Source organism: Narcine bancroftii, chromosome 1 (assembly GCF_036971445.1).
Source record: "Narcine bancroftii isolate sNarBan1 chromosome 1, sNarBan1.hap1, whole genome shotgun sequence".
In the NCBI taxonomy this organism is placed as follows: Eukaryota; Metazoa; Chordata; class Chondrichthyes; order Torpediniformes; family Narcinidae; genus Narcine; species Narcine bancroftii.
In genome coordinates, this window is record NC_091469.1 from 271,869,906 (window position 1) to 271,883,604 (window position 13,699).

Here is a 13,699-nt window from a genome sequence, read left to right on the forward strand (position 1 = left end):
AAAGAAGGAACTTAGAGAAGAAATACAAGAATAAATTGTAATGTAGCATGACGTTGAACACAAGGGGCAGCAGGATTTCTCTGCACTATTCTTGAGAATGATGTTGGCTGGAAGTATATTTTTGTTCTTTTAGCTTCAAAGTGTTTACCACAGCTTTTAGATTATAACCATTTATTTCCCCCTTTTTAAGCTCTGGAGCCAGAAAGGAGTTGTTGACATTTTTGATGAAATTGTACCTATCACTCTAACCTGTTGAAATATTTCCTTTTTTTCATTGTGTTTGTAATGCAACTCATAAGAAAGTACCTCTAGCTGAGGTTGAGAAGTAAACTAAAGCTGACTCCTTTGTTATAATGCTGCCGAGTGTCTGAAATTCACACTAAATAGTTTCATTGATTCATAGTTTCATTTAGCTCAGAGGACAAAGTCTCTGGAAATGTTATTATCAACTGAGCATGTGGATTGTAAATTATGATTTTTTTTTAATGTGTTAAATCTCAATTTTCTCTCTTACTTTTTCATCTGGTTTAACACTTATTGCATTGTTTTTCATTGTTGTAATCTCAGATATTTGAATGGCAAAATTACCAATCCAACAAATTTGTGGATAGGTTTTATGTAATGCCACCATGGCACAGGTCCCGATAATTGATTGGCTTTTTAGCAAATAAAAAGAGTGCACATTGAGTTTGTTTATATTGAAATGTCAATGACATGCATCAGTGCATGCGGAAATCACAATCTCTCATACACACACACACACACACACACACACACACACACACACACACACAAGCATGCCCACCCCACCCTCCCCCGCTGCTTCATCACTCACCACCTAACCCCCAATCCAGCCTAACACCAATGGCCACATTTTCTCCTATTGATACATTTCTTCAATGTCTGCTGTATAAATATTCCCAGCCATAATCACAGTATAATGACAGTCTCCTGTTTACATCCATTGGAACTCACATAGGACTCAGCCTTTTGGAATGAATGGCATCAATGGGAAATGGGTTGCTTCCCTCTGATCTTCATCAACTTTGTCAAATGCTTGATGGTTATAATCACATTTCTGAACCATGATATGAGGATTTCTATCTTTACAGATGCAGCAGGATATTTTGTCCAGAATAAATAAAGAAATTACTTAAAGTTGTTTCATTCCACTCTGTACCACATTACTGTTGACAGGGCAGATGACAGTGTGTGTGAGTTCTACCGTGTAAGCTAGCATGTGTCACGAATATTGTTAATCCACTTGCATAGCCCACAGAAGTTAGTCGCGAGCAAGCTGATCCTCACTAATGACTGTGCAACTCACTTGATTTTAAATCCAATTTGTTGACCTATATATTGAAGTGTAAATTGTGGTCTTAAAGAAAAAAATACATCTTTGCCTCGTGTTATATTTGCTGTCAACCTTATATTTCCAGTCATCTTTCTGGCTATAATTTGTAAATATGATGGTCTTGATATTTATTCCTCACACTTTTGTTTCTACCCCACATCTAAGTTGAGAGGCTTCCTGCCATTAAATGTTTGAGAAGCCAGGTGCAGGGACAGCAGTCCTGGAATAGTCTGGACCAGTTACCGATGTCTTCCCATTGCTGAAACAGCCTTCAGGACTGGGAACCTGTGTTAGGCGATAGGCAACTGGAATGTGAGGGAGGGCTAGGATGAGAAAGGGATTGGTACAAGGGCATGTGAGAAGAGAACGGGCAAAAGGGCAACCTCATTGCTCAGGCTACACCTCCTCTCTTAATTTCCTTTTTTTTAAATATAGTAATGTCATAAGATGGTGATAACATGAATGTTTACACTCAGATGCTGCTGCAAAACACTGAACCTCATGACTTGTTTATAATAATAAATTCTGACTGATTTTGATTCTGATGCCAAATTACCCACAATTGCATATTGTTAATCCTCTCCCCATTCGTCAGCTGGCACTTAGCCTGTTGCCAATGCTCAGAGAAGGAACTTGTCATGTACTCGAGACTGGAGAGGGAAGGTTGAAAGATGAGGAAGGAGTGGGGCTGTCTCAGGGGGAATGTCTGTGCAGACAAGGAGCTGTGGATGAGGAATTCTCCTGGGCAACCTTAATACCTGGTTTAAAAAAACACCCTGCATCTGGTGAGGCATGTTTGGCAAGAAGGAAGAAGAGAAAGCCATTTCCAATTGGGTCTGGTCATGAAACATCAGGAAGATGAATTCATGATTTCATGGCAACAGCCCCCATCTGCAAACATTGGCAGCTGTTACATTACTAAGTGAGAGACAGCAAGGATATGTTTGTCACCTGTGTGTGATGGTCATTAATGGCTTGATCTGACAACTACCACATCCACTCTCCATTGGCCTGTCCCAAAATAACCATGGGAATAAAAACTTCACTACAAGAAAATAAATTTTGAATCTCAAGACTCTTGCAAAGAAATCTCTTTTGAGACAACATGACAAACAAAGGGAACCCTTGATGTGTGCAGTGCATGAATTAACTTGATATCTACCTTAATTAACACATCTGGAGAGACTCTTGCCTCTTCTATTAAAAATACCAGGACTCAATTGATGAGAATGACCAGCAGATCAAGAAACTAATTAAAGCCAATCATCTCAGATCAACAGACATCTAAAGGCTGAGGTCCAAATGAAAACAGAAGAAAGAAAGAGGTCCAATGAATTGTTGATGAAAGCATGCCAATTCTTCAGCATTGTTAAGCCCACCTATGGCCCAGTATCTAAGGGTCATCCACTTTGCTAAGAAGAGAGAAGAATTTACCAAGGACAGGGAAATAATCAGAATGCTTTCGACAGAATGTTTCTCTTCAACCATAACTATGTTCTTGATGTGAGTATCTTCGAACCAATCACATAAAAGAATGATTTCGTTCAGCCTCCTCACTACTCCTGATTGACAAAGGATATTGAAAAACCAATCTACTCAGTTTACACCTACGTCAGCGTGGCTTGGTACAACAATAACACCATCTACAAATTTGTGGACAATTCCACGGTAATGGGTTGTATAAAGGAAGGGATGAGTCAGCATACAGGAGGGAGACGGAAAACTTGGCTGAATGGTGCATCAACAACAACCTTGCACTCAAGGACACCAAAACTAAGGAGTTGATTGTTGATTTCAGGAAAGGAAAGCCAAAGGTATACAATCAAATGATAATTATGGGATCAGAGGTGGAGAGGGTGAACAAATTTAAGTTCTTGGGAGTCAGTATCTCAGAGGATCCCTCCTGGACAACATAATAATGCCATCATGAAGAAAGCGCCTCTACTTCCTCAGGAGTTTGCAGAGGTTTAGTATGAAAACCTTGGCAAACTTCTACTGATGTGTCATGGAAAGTGTGCTGACTAGTTGCATCAGGGTCTGGTATAGGGACACTAATTTCTCCTGAGTGGAAAGCACTGCAAAAGGTAACAGACACATCCCAGTACATCACAGGCAAAACACCATCGAGAAAGTCTACATGGAACGCTACAATCAGAGAGCAGCAACAATTATCAAGGATCTACACCACACAGGACATGCTCTGTTCTCGCTGTTGCCATCAGGAAAGAGGTCTAGGTGCCATAAGACTTGCACCACCAGGTTCAGGAACAGCTGCTACCCTTCCACCATCCAACTCCTCAACAACAAACTCAATCAGGAACTCATTTAAGGATTCTCACGTGCACTTTATTGATTTTCCTTTTTATTCTCTCTGTGCTGTACAGACAGTTTGTTTATATTCATTTTCTGTTTTTAGTTCTATATTTGTTTACATGTATATACTGTGTACCGGTTTTTTTTGCACGACCAATAAGTGGTAATTCTGCCGTGCCCGCAGGAAAAAGAACCTTGGGCTTGTAAATCTGACATGCAGCCTGGAAAGTAACAAATCCTTGGGAGCAGCCACTATTCTTGCTGTAGTTCTAAAACTTGTCAAAGAGGAATTTCAATCACAAATTCAAAATCTCTCCTCCTGTATTTGGGAAAGGAAGACATGCAAAAGGATATTAGAATGCTATAGTTGTGACCATGCACACAAAGTGGGACAAAACTGACTGCAAAATTTACAGAGCTCTTCTTGATTCAATGAATTCATTGAGATACATGGCATGGAAACAGCTCATCGACCAAGTTTCTTGTCTGCTACAATGATTAAATCAATCATCAACTGACCTCCTCCTAACGCCCACCATCGTCCAAAGAACTACTTCCCAAATCTCTAAGTAGACTCCATCAAATTAGTGAAAACCTCTTAACACATTTGACTCCTTCTGTCAAGAAGGACTACGGACTATCTGTGTCTGTTTTGAATGGCCACATGACAGCATAAAACGTAAAAGTAAAGGTTCCATTATTGTCTATTAATACTACATTTAGAATGTAACATACATGAAATTTGTAAAATCCTCTGGAGTTGATTGGGCCTTTGAATTTTCTTATTTATTTTCTTTGAGGTTGTACCTCTCAAATTTATAATTCTTAGGCTGGAGTGCTCTTTTTGCTCTCATCAAGGTGACAGATGTTTGTACTGGGAAGCGGTGTGTTTTTCATTTCAGGGCACATTAATCAAGATGTTCAACAAGATGCCACATCAAATAAGATCCATAAGATAAGGATGCATAGAGAAGGGGTGATGTATTAACATGGATAGAGGATTGGTTAACCAATAAGAGTTGGGTTACATGGATGCTTTTCTAGCTGGCAATCAGTGGTAAATGTTTGGTTCAACAGGGATCGGTTCTGGGCCTGCAACCCTTCACAATAATGTTCTAGAGAATTGGAGATTCTGCAGAGAGTTGTGAACATGTTAAATGAGTTGGCAAAGGTCTGGAAAATGGAGTACAGCAAAATCCCATTATCCAGAATCTATGGGGATCACAGATGCCAGAAATGCGAATGTTGCAGTTGACACTGTGACTCACTCTACCAATGCCTAATTAAATCAACTGCATTAAGAATACACTGTTAAAAAGACAAAAGGCAGTGCAAAATATGAAATAATTTGAAAAATAAAATCAGTATTGTGGTCTTTAATGATACAGTTTACTATAATCAAGTAGTTCCATAAATTACAAAATTTAAATTTGAACCCTGGTCACTGACAATGTAACAGCTTTGTGCCAGTTTCTATGCTATCTGTGTCACCATCATAATTAACCTCCCCTCCCCCAAGTTTACAGATAAAGTTTATTACTATAACTAATACTAATAAATATATAGACTCTAACTAGGCAGGGATAGGGAAACACTTTGGGAGAGTCCCCCCAGCAGTGAGCAGCATCAACTGGCTCTTCGTTCTGGTGTCCCAGTTAGACACTCGGCACAACCCGGCACTCACGTCCACACCACTGTCCCAATCAGACCCTTGGAGCAACCCACTCCCGTCCACATCAGTGTCCCAATCAGACCCTCAGCGCAACCCGACTCGCGTCCACACAAGTGACCCAGGGCCTCAGCGCACCTGCCTTTAAATTCTAATCCCAGCCACTGGCATTGTAACAGCTTTGTGCTAACCACTATACTTACAATGCTGCCATCATAATTAACACCCCCCCCCCCCACCTTAAGTTTACAAATAAAGCTTTACTAATATACCTAATACAAATAAAGATAAAGACCCTTACCAAACAGGGATAAGGAGACACTTTGGGGAAAGTCACACCAGCAGCGTGCGGCATTGGCTGGCTCTTTATCCTGGGCACCACCATTTTATTCAAACTGCTGCTGAGGTCAGAGAATGACCATGGCACTCCGCTGGCTGAATGTTTGCTCCAAAGGGTTGTGTGTTGCTTGAAAGAACAGTTACTTTTACAATCTTAAACTTTTATTTAAAACCTTATTTATTTTTCAAAAAAACTTATTTATTTTCTTGATTTTTTTTTTCCCTGTTGTTTAAGTTTCCGGTTGATTGAATACCAGATAATGGGGATATCATTGTACAATGTTGGTAAACTTGAGGTTATTCATATTGGAAGGGAAAATGGAAGGCCAGAGTATTCTATTACTTAAATGGCAAGCACAGCAAGCTGCAGTGCAGAAGGATATGGAGCTACTGGTGCATGAATCACAAAAGGTTCTTGTTGGGCACTATCGGTTGCCCCAATAATGATGCCGTCAAAGACTGAGGGGAACGATAGGCTTTATTAAGCAAGAGTCTGTTGGCCCAGGTCTAGGCTAGGAGAATGAGTGGGAAGGAGAGGAGACTCGACCTTTTTGGCCCAGGATCAAGGGAGACCCTGGAGGGTGGGCCAGCCAGTGCATACAGCCATATTACCACAGTTAGTTTGCAGTTGCAGCAGGTTATCAAGAAGGCAAATGGAATCTTGGCCTTCATTGCTTGAGGGATTAATGTTAGGAGCAAGGAGGTTATGCTGCAACTGTACAGGGTACTGGTGAGGCTCTTTTTGGAGAACTGCAGGCAGTTCTGATCTCTTTACGTGAGGAAGGATATACTGGCCTTGAAGGAGATTCAGTAGATAGTTTCCAGATATAAGGGGGTAAGAGATTGTATCATCGAGGACTGTACTCCCAGTAATTCAGAAGAATGAGAGAGTATCTTTTGAAATATATATAATTATGAAAGAAATAAATAAAATAGAGGTAGTTTTTTTTCCCACTGGTAGTTGAGACAAGAAATGGGAGGGATTACCCTCAAGATTCGGGATAGTAGATTTAGGATGGCGATGAGGAGGAACTCCTTTTCCCAGAGGGTGGTGAATCTATGGAATTCTCTCCCCATGGAAGCAGTGGAGGCTACTTCAGAGAACATATTTTTCCCAAGATTGGATAGATCTTTGTTTGTAGGGGAATTAAGGGATATGGGGAAAAGGCAGGTAGCTGGAGATGAGCCTATCATTAGATCGGCCATGATCTTATTGGCTCAATGGACTGCTCCTACTTATTATGTTCTTATGAGCACAGTTGGTGAAGAGTATGGAGATTTTCATCAAAGTTCTTCCTCTTCAGCAGAGCACCAGCCGGTCTACAACTGCGACCAGGCCTGTCTGCATTAAATTAGGCTATATTAGGAGGAGCTCAGTTTATTGTCCTTAATCAACTAAATTGAGATTGACAGATTCATACAGGTGTTTATAAATTATGATGTCAATCATTTATAAATTGTAGCACCAGCTCAAGATTGCTCAGTGGACTAATTATTAAATCCTTTAAAGAGTGTAGGAACTGATCTATGGTTATTTGACCAGAGATCACGATTATAAAGCCACATCCTACATTTCTATTGAACAATATGTTCTATATTTCTGATGTTCTAGATTTGTTGACGTTTTCAGCTGTGCCAAATCACAGAAGTGGCTGATTATCAAATCTCACTCCCTATAGGCAAGAACGAGAGGAATCAGCAGTTAAATCTAACGTTCATGATTAAAGAAAGTCGTTTAGCTGGAAATAATTAGTTGAAAAATGTTTTTATCAGTGAGTAAATAGAGTATAAAAATGTCAAAATTGATGTTTAACAATTCACCTCTTGCACAAAACTGTGCACAAGCCTTAGGCCAATCTGAAAGTGTAATTTTCTAAAAGTATGGTGTTGATATATTTTCAGGTCATTAGAGTGGAATAATATTTTCAATTAAGTTACAAAAGATCTCTACAAAGTGAATTTTTTGTGCAAGTAACTTATTTGATGCATCAATCTTTTCAAATAACTAAACCAAAAATAGATGTCAGTGCTAGAGAATAGAAAGCATGTAACATTTTCAGTCCAGTGTCTAAAGTCCCACAGGAAATTCATAATGATTTAGTGCAGGATGAAGCCCCTTTGCCTTGTCAATATCAGTTTAAATGAAAATTTCATCACCATCCCAGGACCAGTTTGAATCTAGGTTAAAACGTCATCTGCTTTGTCCTGCAACCCAGTTTTTTTTTGTATGATCCTGTCTTGGGTAAACTTATACCTCTCATTTTGTTCGTTTTAGATTGGTCACAGTGTTTGAGCTACCGAAAGAAAATAGACACACACACACCGAGAGCAGTTCAGTTTATACAAATGTTTATTACAAATTCAAAAGCTGATTTCACACTACAATATGCAAGCCCTTCCCAACTATACTTATCAACGCTTGGACTGGTCCCAACTGCCGAAGTGAGGCAACGACTGCACACTTGTAGTTGGTTGTCAGGGCACCGGTAGCAGCTTCTCCACCTCCCCTGACCGGGATGTTGGCTGGACTCCAGAAGTTCTTCTTCTTGCTGAGAAATGTTGCCACCTCTCGGAGAGTCTCAAACTTCAGCAGCGGGACCATGACTTATATTACCCAAAAACTGCTTACCCAAGCACCTATTCCCAGCACAGCAAGAAAGATAAGCAAGCAAGCTAGCATGCTAGACTTCTAACAAATAACATAATTTTCAGCTTATCACTTTGAATACAATGGTTTATTTTGCATCAAGGCTAGGCCTCTGACAGTCTGTTACCAAAACAAACAGGAAGATTAAATGTTCTTGGTACACAGATGTCCTTTCATCAGATAGCAGCATCTCTGGCCCCTTGGTGGAATTTAGCTTATGTCTGCTGATTCTAAAACACAAGCAGGTTCTCAGCCTTGCAGAACCCAGAGCTGCAAGTTTAAAAAAACAGGTTAGAATCTTCCATTACAGATCCTCAGCCACGTTTCACTCTCAAGACTGAGATAATACAGAGTAAATTATTAAACCATATTCATGAACTTCTCAGAGCTAACTTTTTTTGGGAGGAGTGGATGGACAGAATATTTAAAACAAGAAATCTAGCAGAAAAAATAGTGTAACAGGACTGGTTAATACTGTTCTATCAGCATTACATTCAGATTCTGTTAGAATTAGTCCAGAAAGAGACGGGATCTTTTATTTATGAAGGATATTTTAATCACACTTTCTTTCTGTACACTGAATTACATTCAAAAATTAGATGCACATACATATTGCGAGGGTTATTTCCAACCAGGGAGGAAATGATTGTGCAATTCAATCAAGTCTGGTGACTACACTGCTATAAGACTTTATATCTCATTCTCCTGTTTTTTGAGCTTTCACAGAAAATTGTCCTGCTTTCATTGAGAGATATTCCTGTCACTTGTACTTGCACAATTCAGAGTAAATTGACTGCTTGCTGTAAAATGGATTGTATGCTTTGAGCCTGGACTGAGTGGCCTCATCTCCAACTCATTGTTTGACATGCATTTTTTTTAAATTCAGCCACAGATTATAATTATATTCAAGAAGTTCCCAAATGCTATCAATTATTTTTTCACTATAATTATTGTGGAATATTAATTGGTGGTTAGGCAGTTAATTCCATAATACAGTGGTAGGTTACTATGGAGTAAAACAAGACACTAGTGACAGGAATTCCAGTAACAATAGCCTAAGAGGGGGAATGGAAGGATTCCATTGCCATGGAAGAAGACAGGGGTACCAGAAAATTGTGGAAAATGCTTTGATGTGAGACAGAGATTGAGGGAAAAATTATGATATTTGTTCTAAGAAAATTGAACCTTTATTGGAAAACTGATCAATTTACAGTGCCTGTCATAATGTTTGGGACAGACATTTTTTTTTCCTTTATTTACTCCTGTGCTCCACAGTTTTTAATTTGTAAACAAATAATTCACATGATTAAAGTGTACATTCCAGATTTATGGTTCATCGTGTAGAAATTCCAGCTTTTTTTATTCATAGTTCCCCTATTTCAAGGCATGATATTTGGCTTCAAAGCTGTTTGTGAGTACTCGGGTATGTTGACTGCTTCATTGGTGCAGGAATCAGAGAGCCAGGCTTGCTTCTAAGCTTTTGATCACCTTTGGAGTCTGTAGTTTCCATTTTTTAACACGAGGACCAGAGTTGTGCCAATGAACGGAAATAAGCCATTATATGGCTGAAATAAAACAAGAATAAAACAGTAAGAGACATCACCCAAACCTTAGAATTGCCAAAATCAACTATTTAGAACATCTTTAAGAATGAACATAGTCATGTCAAAGACTACTGTTCACAGAAGACTTCATGAACAGAAATACAGAGGCTACCTTGCAAGTTAACCAGAGAAGCAGGATGACTGGATAACAATTTGCTAAGAAGTATTTAAAAGAGCCTGTAGAATTCAAGAATAAAGGTCCTGTGGACAGATGTTAGCAAGATTAACCTGTATTGGAGTGATGCCAAGAGAAAATTATGTAGCCATAAAGGAACTGCCCAAGATCCATAGCCTACCACCTCATCTCTGAAACGTGGTGGTGGGGGTGTTATGGCCAGGGCATGTATGGCTGCCACAGGTACTGGCACACTTATCTTCATTCATGATGTAATGCTGATGGCAGTAACAAAATTAATTCTGAGGTGTAATAGAAACGTAATATCCTCTCAAGATCAAGAAAATGCCTCCAAACTCATTGGATGCCACTTTATCGTACATGAAGGCAATGATCTTAAACATACTGCTGAAGCAAGAAAGCAAAAAACTGGAAAATTCTTGAATGGCCAAGTCAGTCACCTGATCTAAATCCAATTGAGCATGCCTTCTATATGCTGAAGAGAAAACTTCAGGGGACCATCCCCCAAAACAAGCAGGAGCTGAAGATGGCTGCAGTTGAGGCCTGGCAGAGCATCACCAGAGAAGATACTCAGCACCTGGTGGTGACTATTAATCACAGACAAAGGGGTCATTGCAGGCAAGGAACATGCAACAAAGTACTAAACATGAGTACTTTAATGTACATACCATTGCAATGTCCCAAATATCATGGTGCCCTGAAATGAGAGGACTATAAAAGTGCTGGTATTTCTATATGGTCGAACCAAAATGTACACAAATACCCTTTAATAAAATCTGGAATGTGCACCGTAATCACTCCTAACTTGTTTGATTACAAATTTAAAACTTTGAAGCACAGGGGCAAATAAAGGAAAAAAATGTTTTTGTCCCAAACATTACGGAGGACACTGTATTTGTTTGGAGGAAGTCAGTGTTGCTGCTGAGAACAGCAGTCAACACCCATTGATAAGGTGTTGATGGGCACTTTCTTGAACCACTGTCATTCTTGTGAAAGTACTCCCACAATGTTGGAAGATTTAAGATTGACATCCAGTGATAATGAAGGAATGGCAATAGTATGTGTTGTGTGTGACTTGAAGGATCAGGGCTGATTCCCCTTAAATTTTAGACATACAACACAGTAACAGGCCTTTTCGGCCGATGAGCCCATGCCTGCATAATTACACTCAATTGGCCTACAACCAACGTTTTGAAGGGTAGGAGGAAACCGGAGTCCCCAGGGAAAACTCACACAGACACGGGGAGGAAGTACAAACTCCTTACAGACCATGATGGATTAAAACCCCAGTCCTGATTGGTGGCACTGTAGTAACTGTGCTGCCCCTCCTCCTTTGTTGGATGAGACTTTGGGAACTCCTGTCAGAGTCACCTTAGCAAGTGCTATATTGAATGTAGCCATCGTTGAATAATAGAGGGAACACTTAGAAAAATGGATGGAGTGAATGCTTAGAGGTGCAATTAAATTGGGGCAACTGTTTTGCTAAAAGTGGAGAGCACCACTTATATAGATCTTTTTTTTTTAACTTTATTTAAGATTTTATAACATGAATAACATATAGGATTACATTTAAAAAAAATTAAGAATAAAATAATAAAATTACAATACAATATCAGTAATCTAAATAAACTATACCCTCCCCAATAATTATTACACATTAATAACCCAACTCAAATTAGTCCAACCCCCCCTTTCCCCCCAAAATAAAGAGTGAAGAATTAATAAAGTTAATAATATATGTGAGAAAAAAACCCACTTACAAAAAAAAACAAAAACATAACCGATTAAAATACTAACAAAAAAAAGTAATTAATACTAAGATATCAGACTTAAAAAACATATTTAAATCAAACTTAAATGCATATATTTAACAAACGGAGTTAAGATGAAACATATATTTAACTCAAACTTAATATAAAAAGTTAGTAAAGTTAGTAACATTATCTATCAAAAATTCTTAAACAATAATCAATTCTTAAAAAAAATTGTAGCATGAAAAAAAAGATGAAAAATAAACTTTCTCTATAGAGATAAACCTTCACCAAATATCAACTAACTTCACATCTATCATCATATTAGTCACATAAACCACCATCTTAAAACAAAATTCAAACCTTATTAAGTACAATTCAATTTTAGTACTCTTCCACTATTTTTCCCTTTTACTCTTGAATAGTTATCCAATAAAAGCTCCAATACCACATTTAAATATCCCCAATCATTACGTTAAAATTCAGATATCCAAATAATAAAAACACATCTACAACGAAATCTATATCTTCAACAAATGGAGCATAAACCACAAACAAAATTCAAGCCTCATTAAGAATTGTACAATTCAATTTATAACTTTCACCATTATTCCCTTTGTTCTATAACTAAAATAGCAAAATAATATACACCAGAATTACCACTCCTTTCACCTTAAAGTTAAAGAAAAAATATTTAAAAAAACTTATCCATCCCATTCACATTTAAATTTCAAATATTCCTTATCTACTGAATAAACTTTACAAAAAAAACCACATCAATTTTTAGTTTTTTAAACAATCAAATACTTTCTTATGCTTTTTTTTAATATTTAAACAAAAAAAAACCCCTTCACTCTTTAATCTAATAATACAAAAAAAAAGAAAAAAAAACGGGTAGGAGGTTAAAAATACCCCCTCCTGTCTAAACCACGCAATGTGGTAACTCCCAAAAACAAATGGGTTTGAGATAACTCACATGTAGCAGATGACTTTCAGGAAATAGTGCCTATCCAGTTCTCTCCCCCAACTCTCACTTCATCTTAAACTAACATCCTCATTTTTTAATATCCCTTTTTTTTAAAAAAAACATTTTTAAAAAAAAGGACAACCCTTCTTTTAATCAGCTCCAACTGCCGAGTCACCATTACAACCATTCCTTCTTGGAGCACGGCTCTTTTCTTCCATCTCTTGTCTCCTTTGAGATCGCGGCGGACTATGTCTCTGTTGAAACTGAGTAATTGGCAGCTCTTGAGCAAATGCTATAGCTTCCTTTGGAGAATCAAAGAACTTTGGTTGGCAACCATCTTGAAAAACCTTCAAAACAGCTGGATATCTAAAGGTTGCCTTGCAACCTTTCTTCCACAACAACTCTTTAGCAGGATTGAATTCCCGTCGTTGGAACATAACTTCTTGACTCAAATCCACATAGAAGAAAACTCGATTATTTTGATTCATCAAGGGTGATTTTCTCTGTTGTGCATTTCTAATAGCCACTCGTAAAATTATTTCTCTGTCGTAATAATTCAAGCAACGAACCAAAACAGGTCTTGGACTTTGACCTGAAATAGGTCTTCTACGCAAGGCTCTGTGAGCACGTTCCAGTATTATACCTTCCAGGAAATGTTCTTGACCCAGTGTGATAGTACAGATCTATCACCAATGTACATAGTGTATATAGTTGCTGTATCTAGACTGTGCTTACAGCGATTGGCTGAGAGCTAAGCCACACCTATTGTCTGGGCCTTAAAGGGTTGTGTCCCTAGCCATGTCGGATCATTCCGGACTGGTCGGCCACCTGTGAAGAGCTCCTGTCTTTTGCTAATAAAAGCCTTGGTTTGGATCAACAAGTCTTTGGTTCTTTCGACGAGCTCTACAATTTTATTAGC

The 13,699-nt window shown here is 38.4% G+C and overlaps 1 protein-coding gene across 2 annotated transcripts in view; it reads left to right on the forward strand.

Annotated features, from left to right (window-relative positions):
- Positions 1 to 13,699, forward strand: part of syt7a (synaptotagmin VIIa) — a 519,290-nt gene that overhangs the window by 398,977 nt on the left and 106,614 nt on the right. The window lies entirely within an intron of this gene.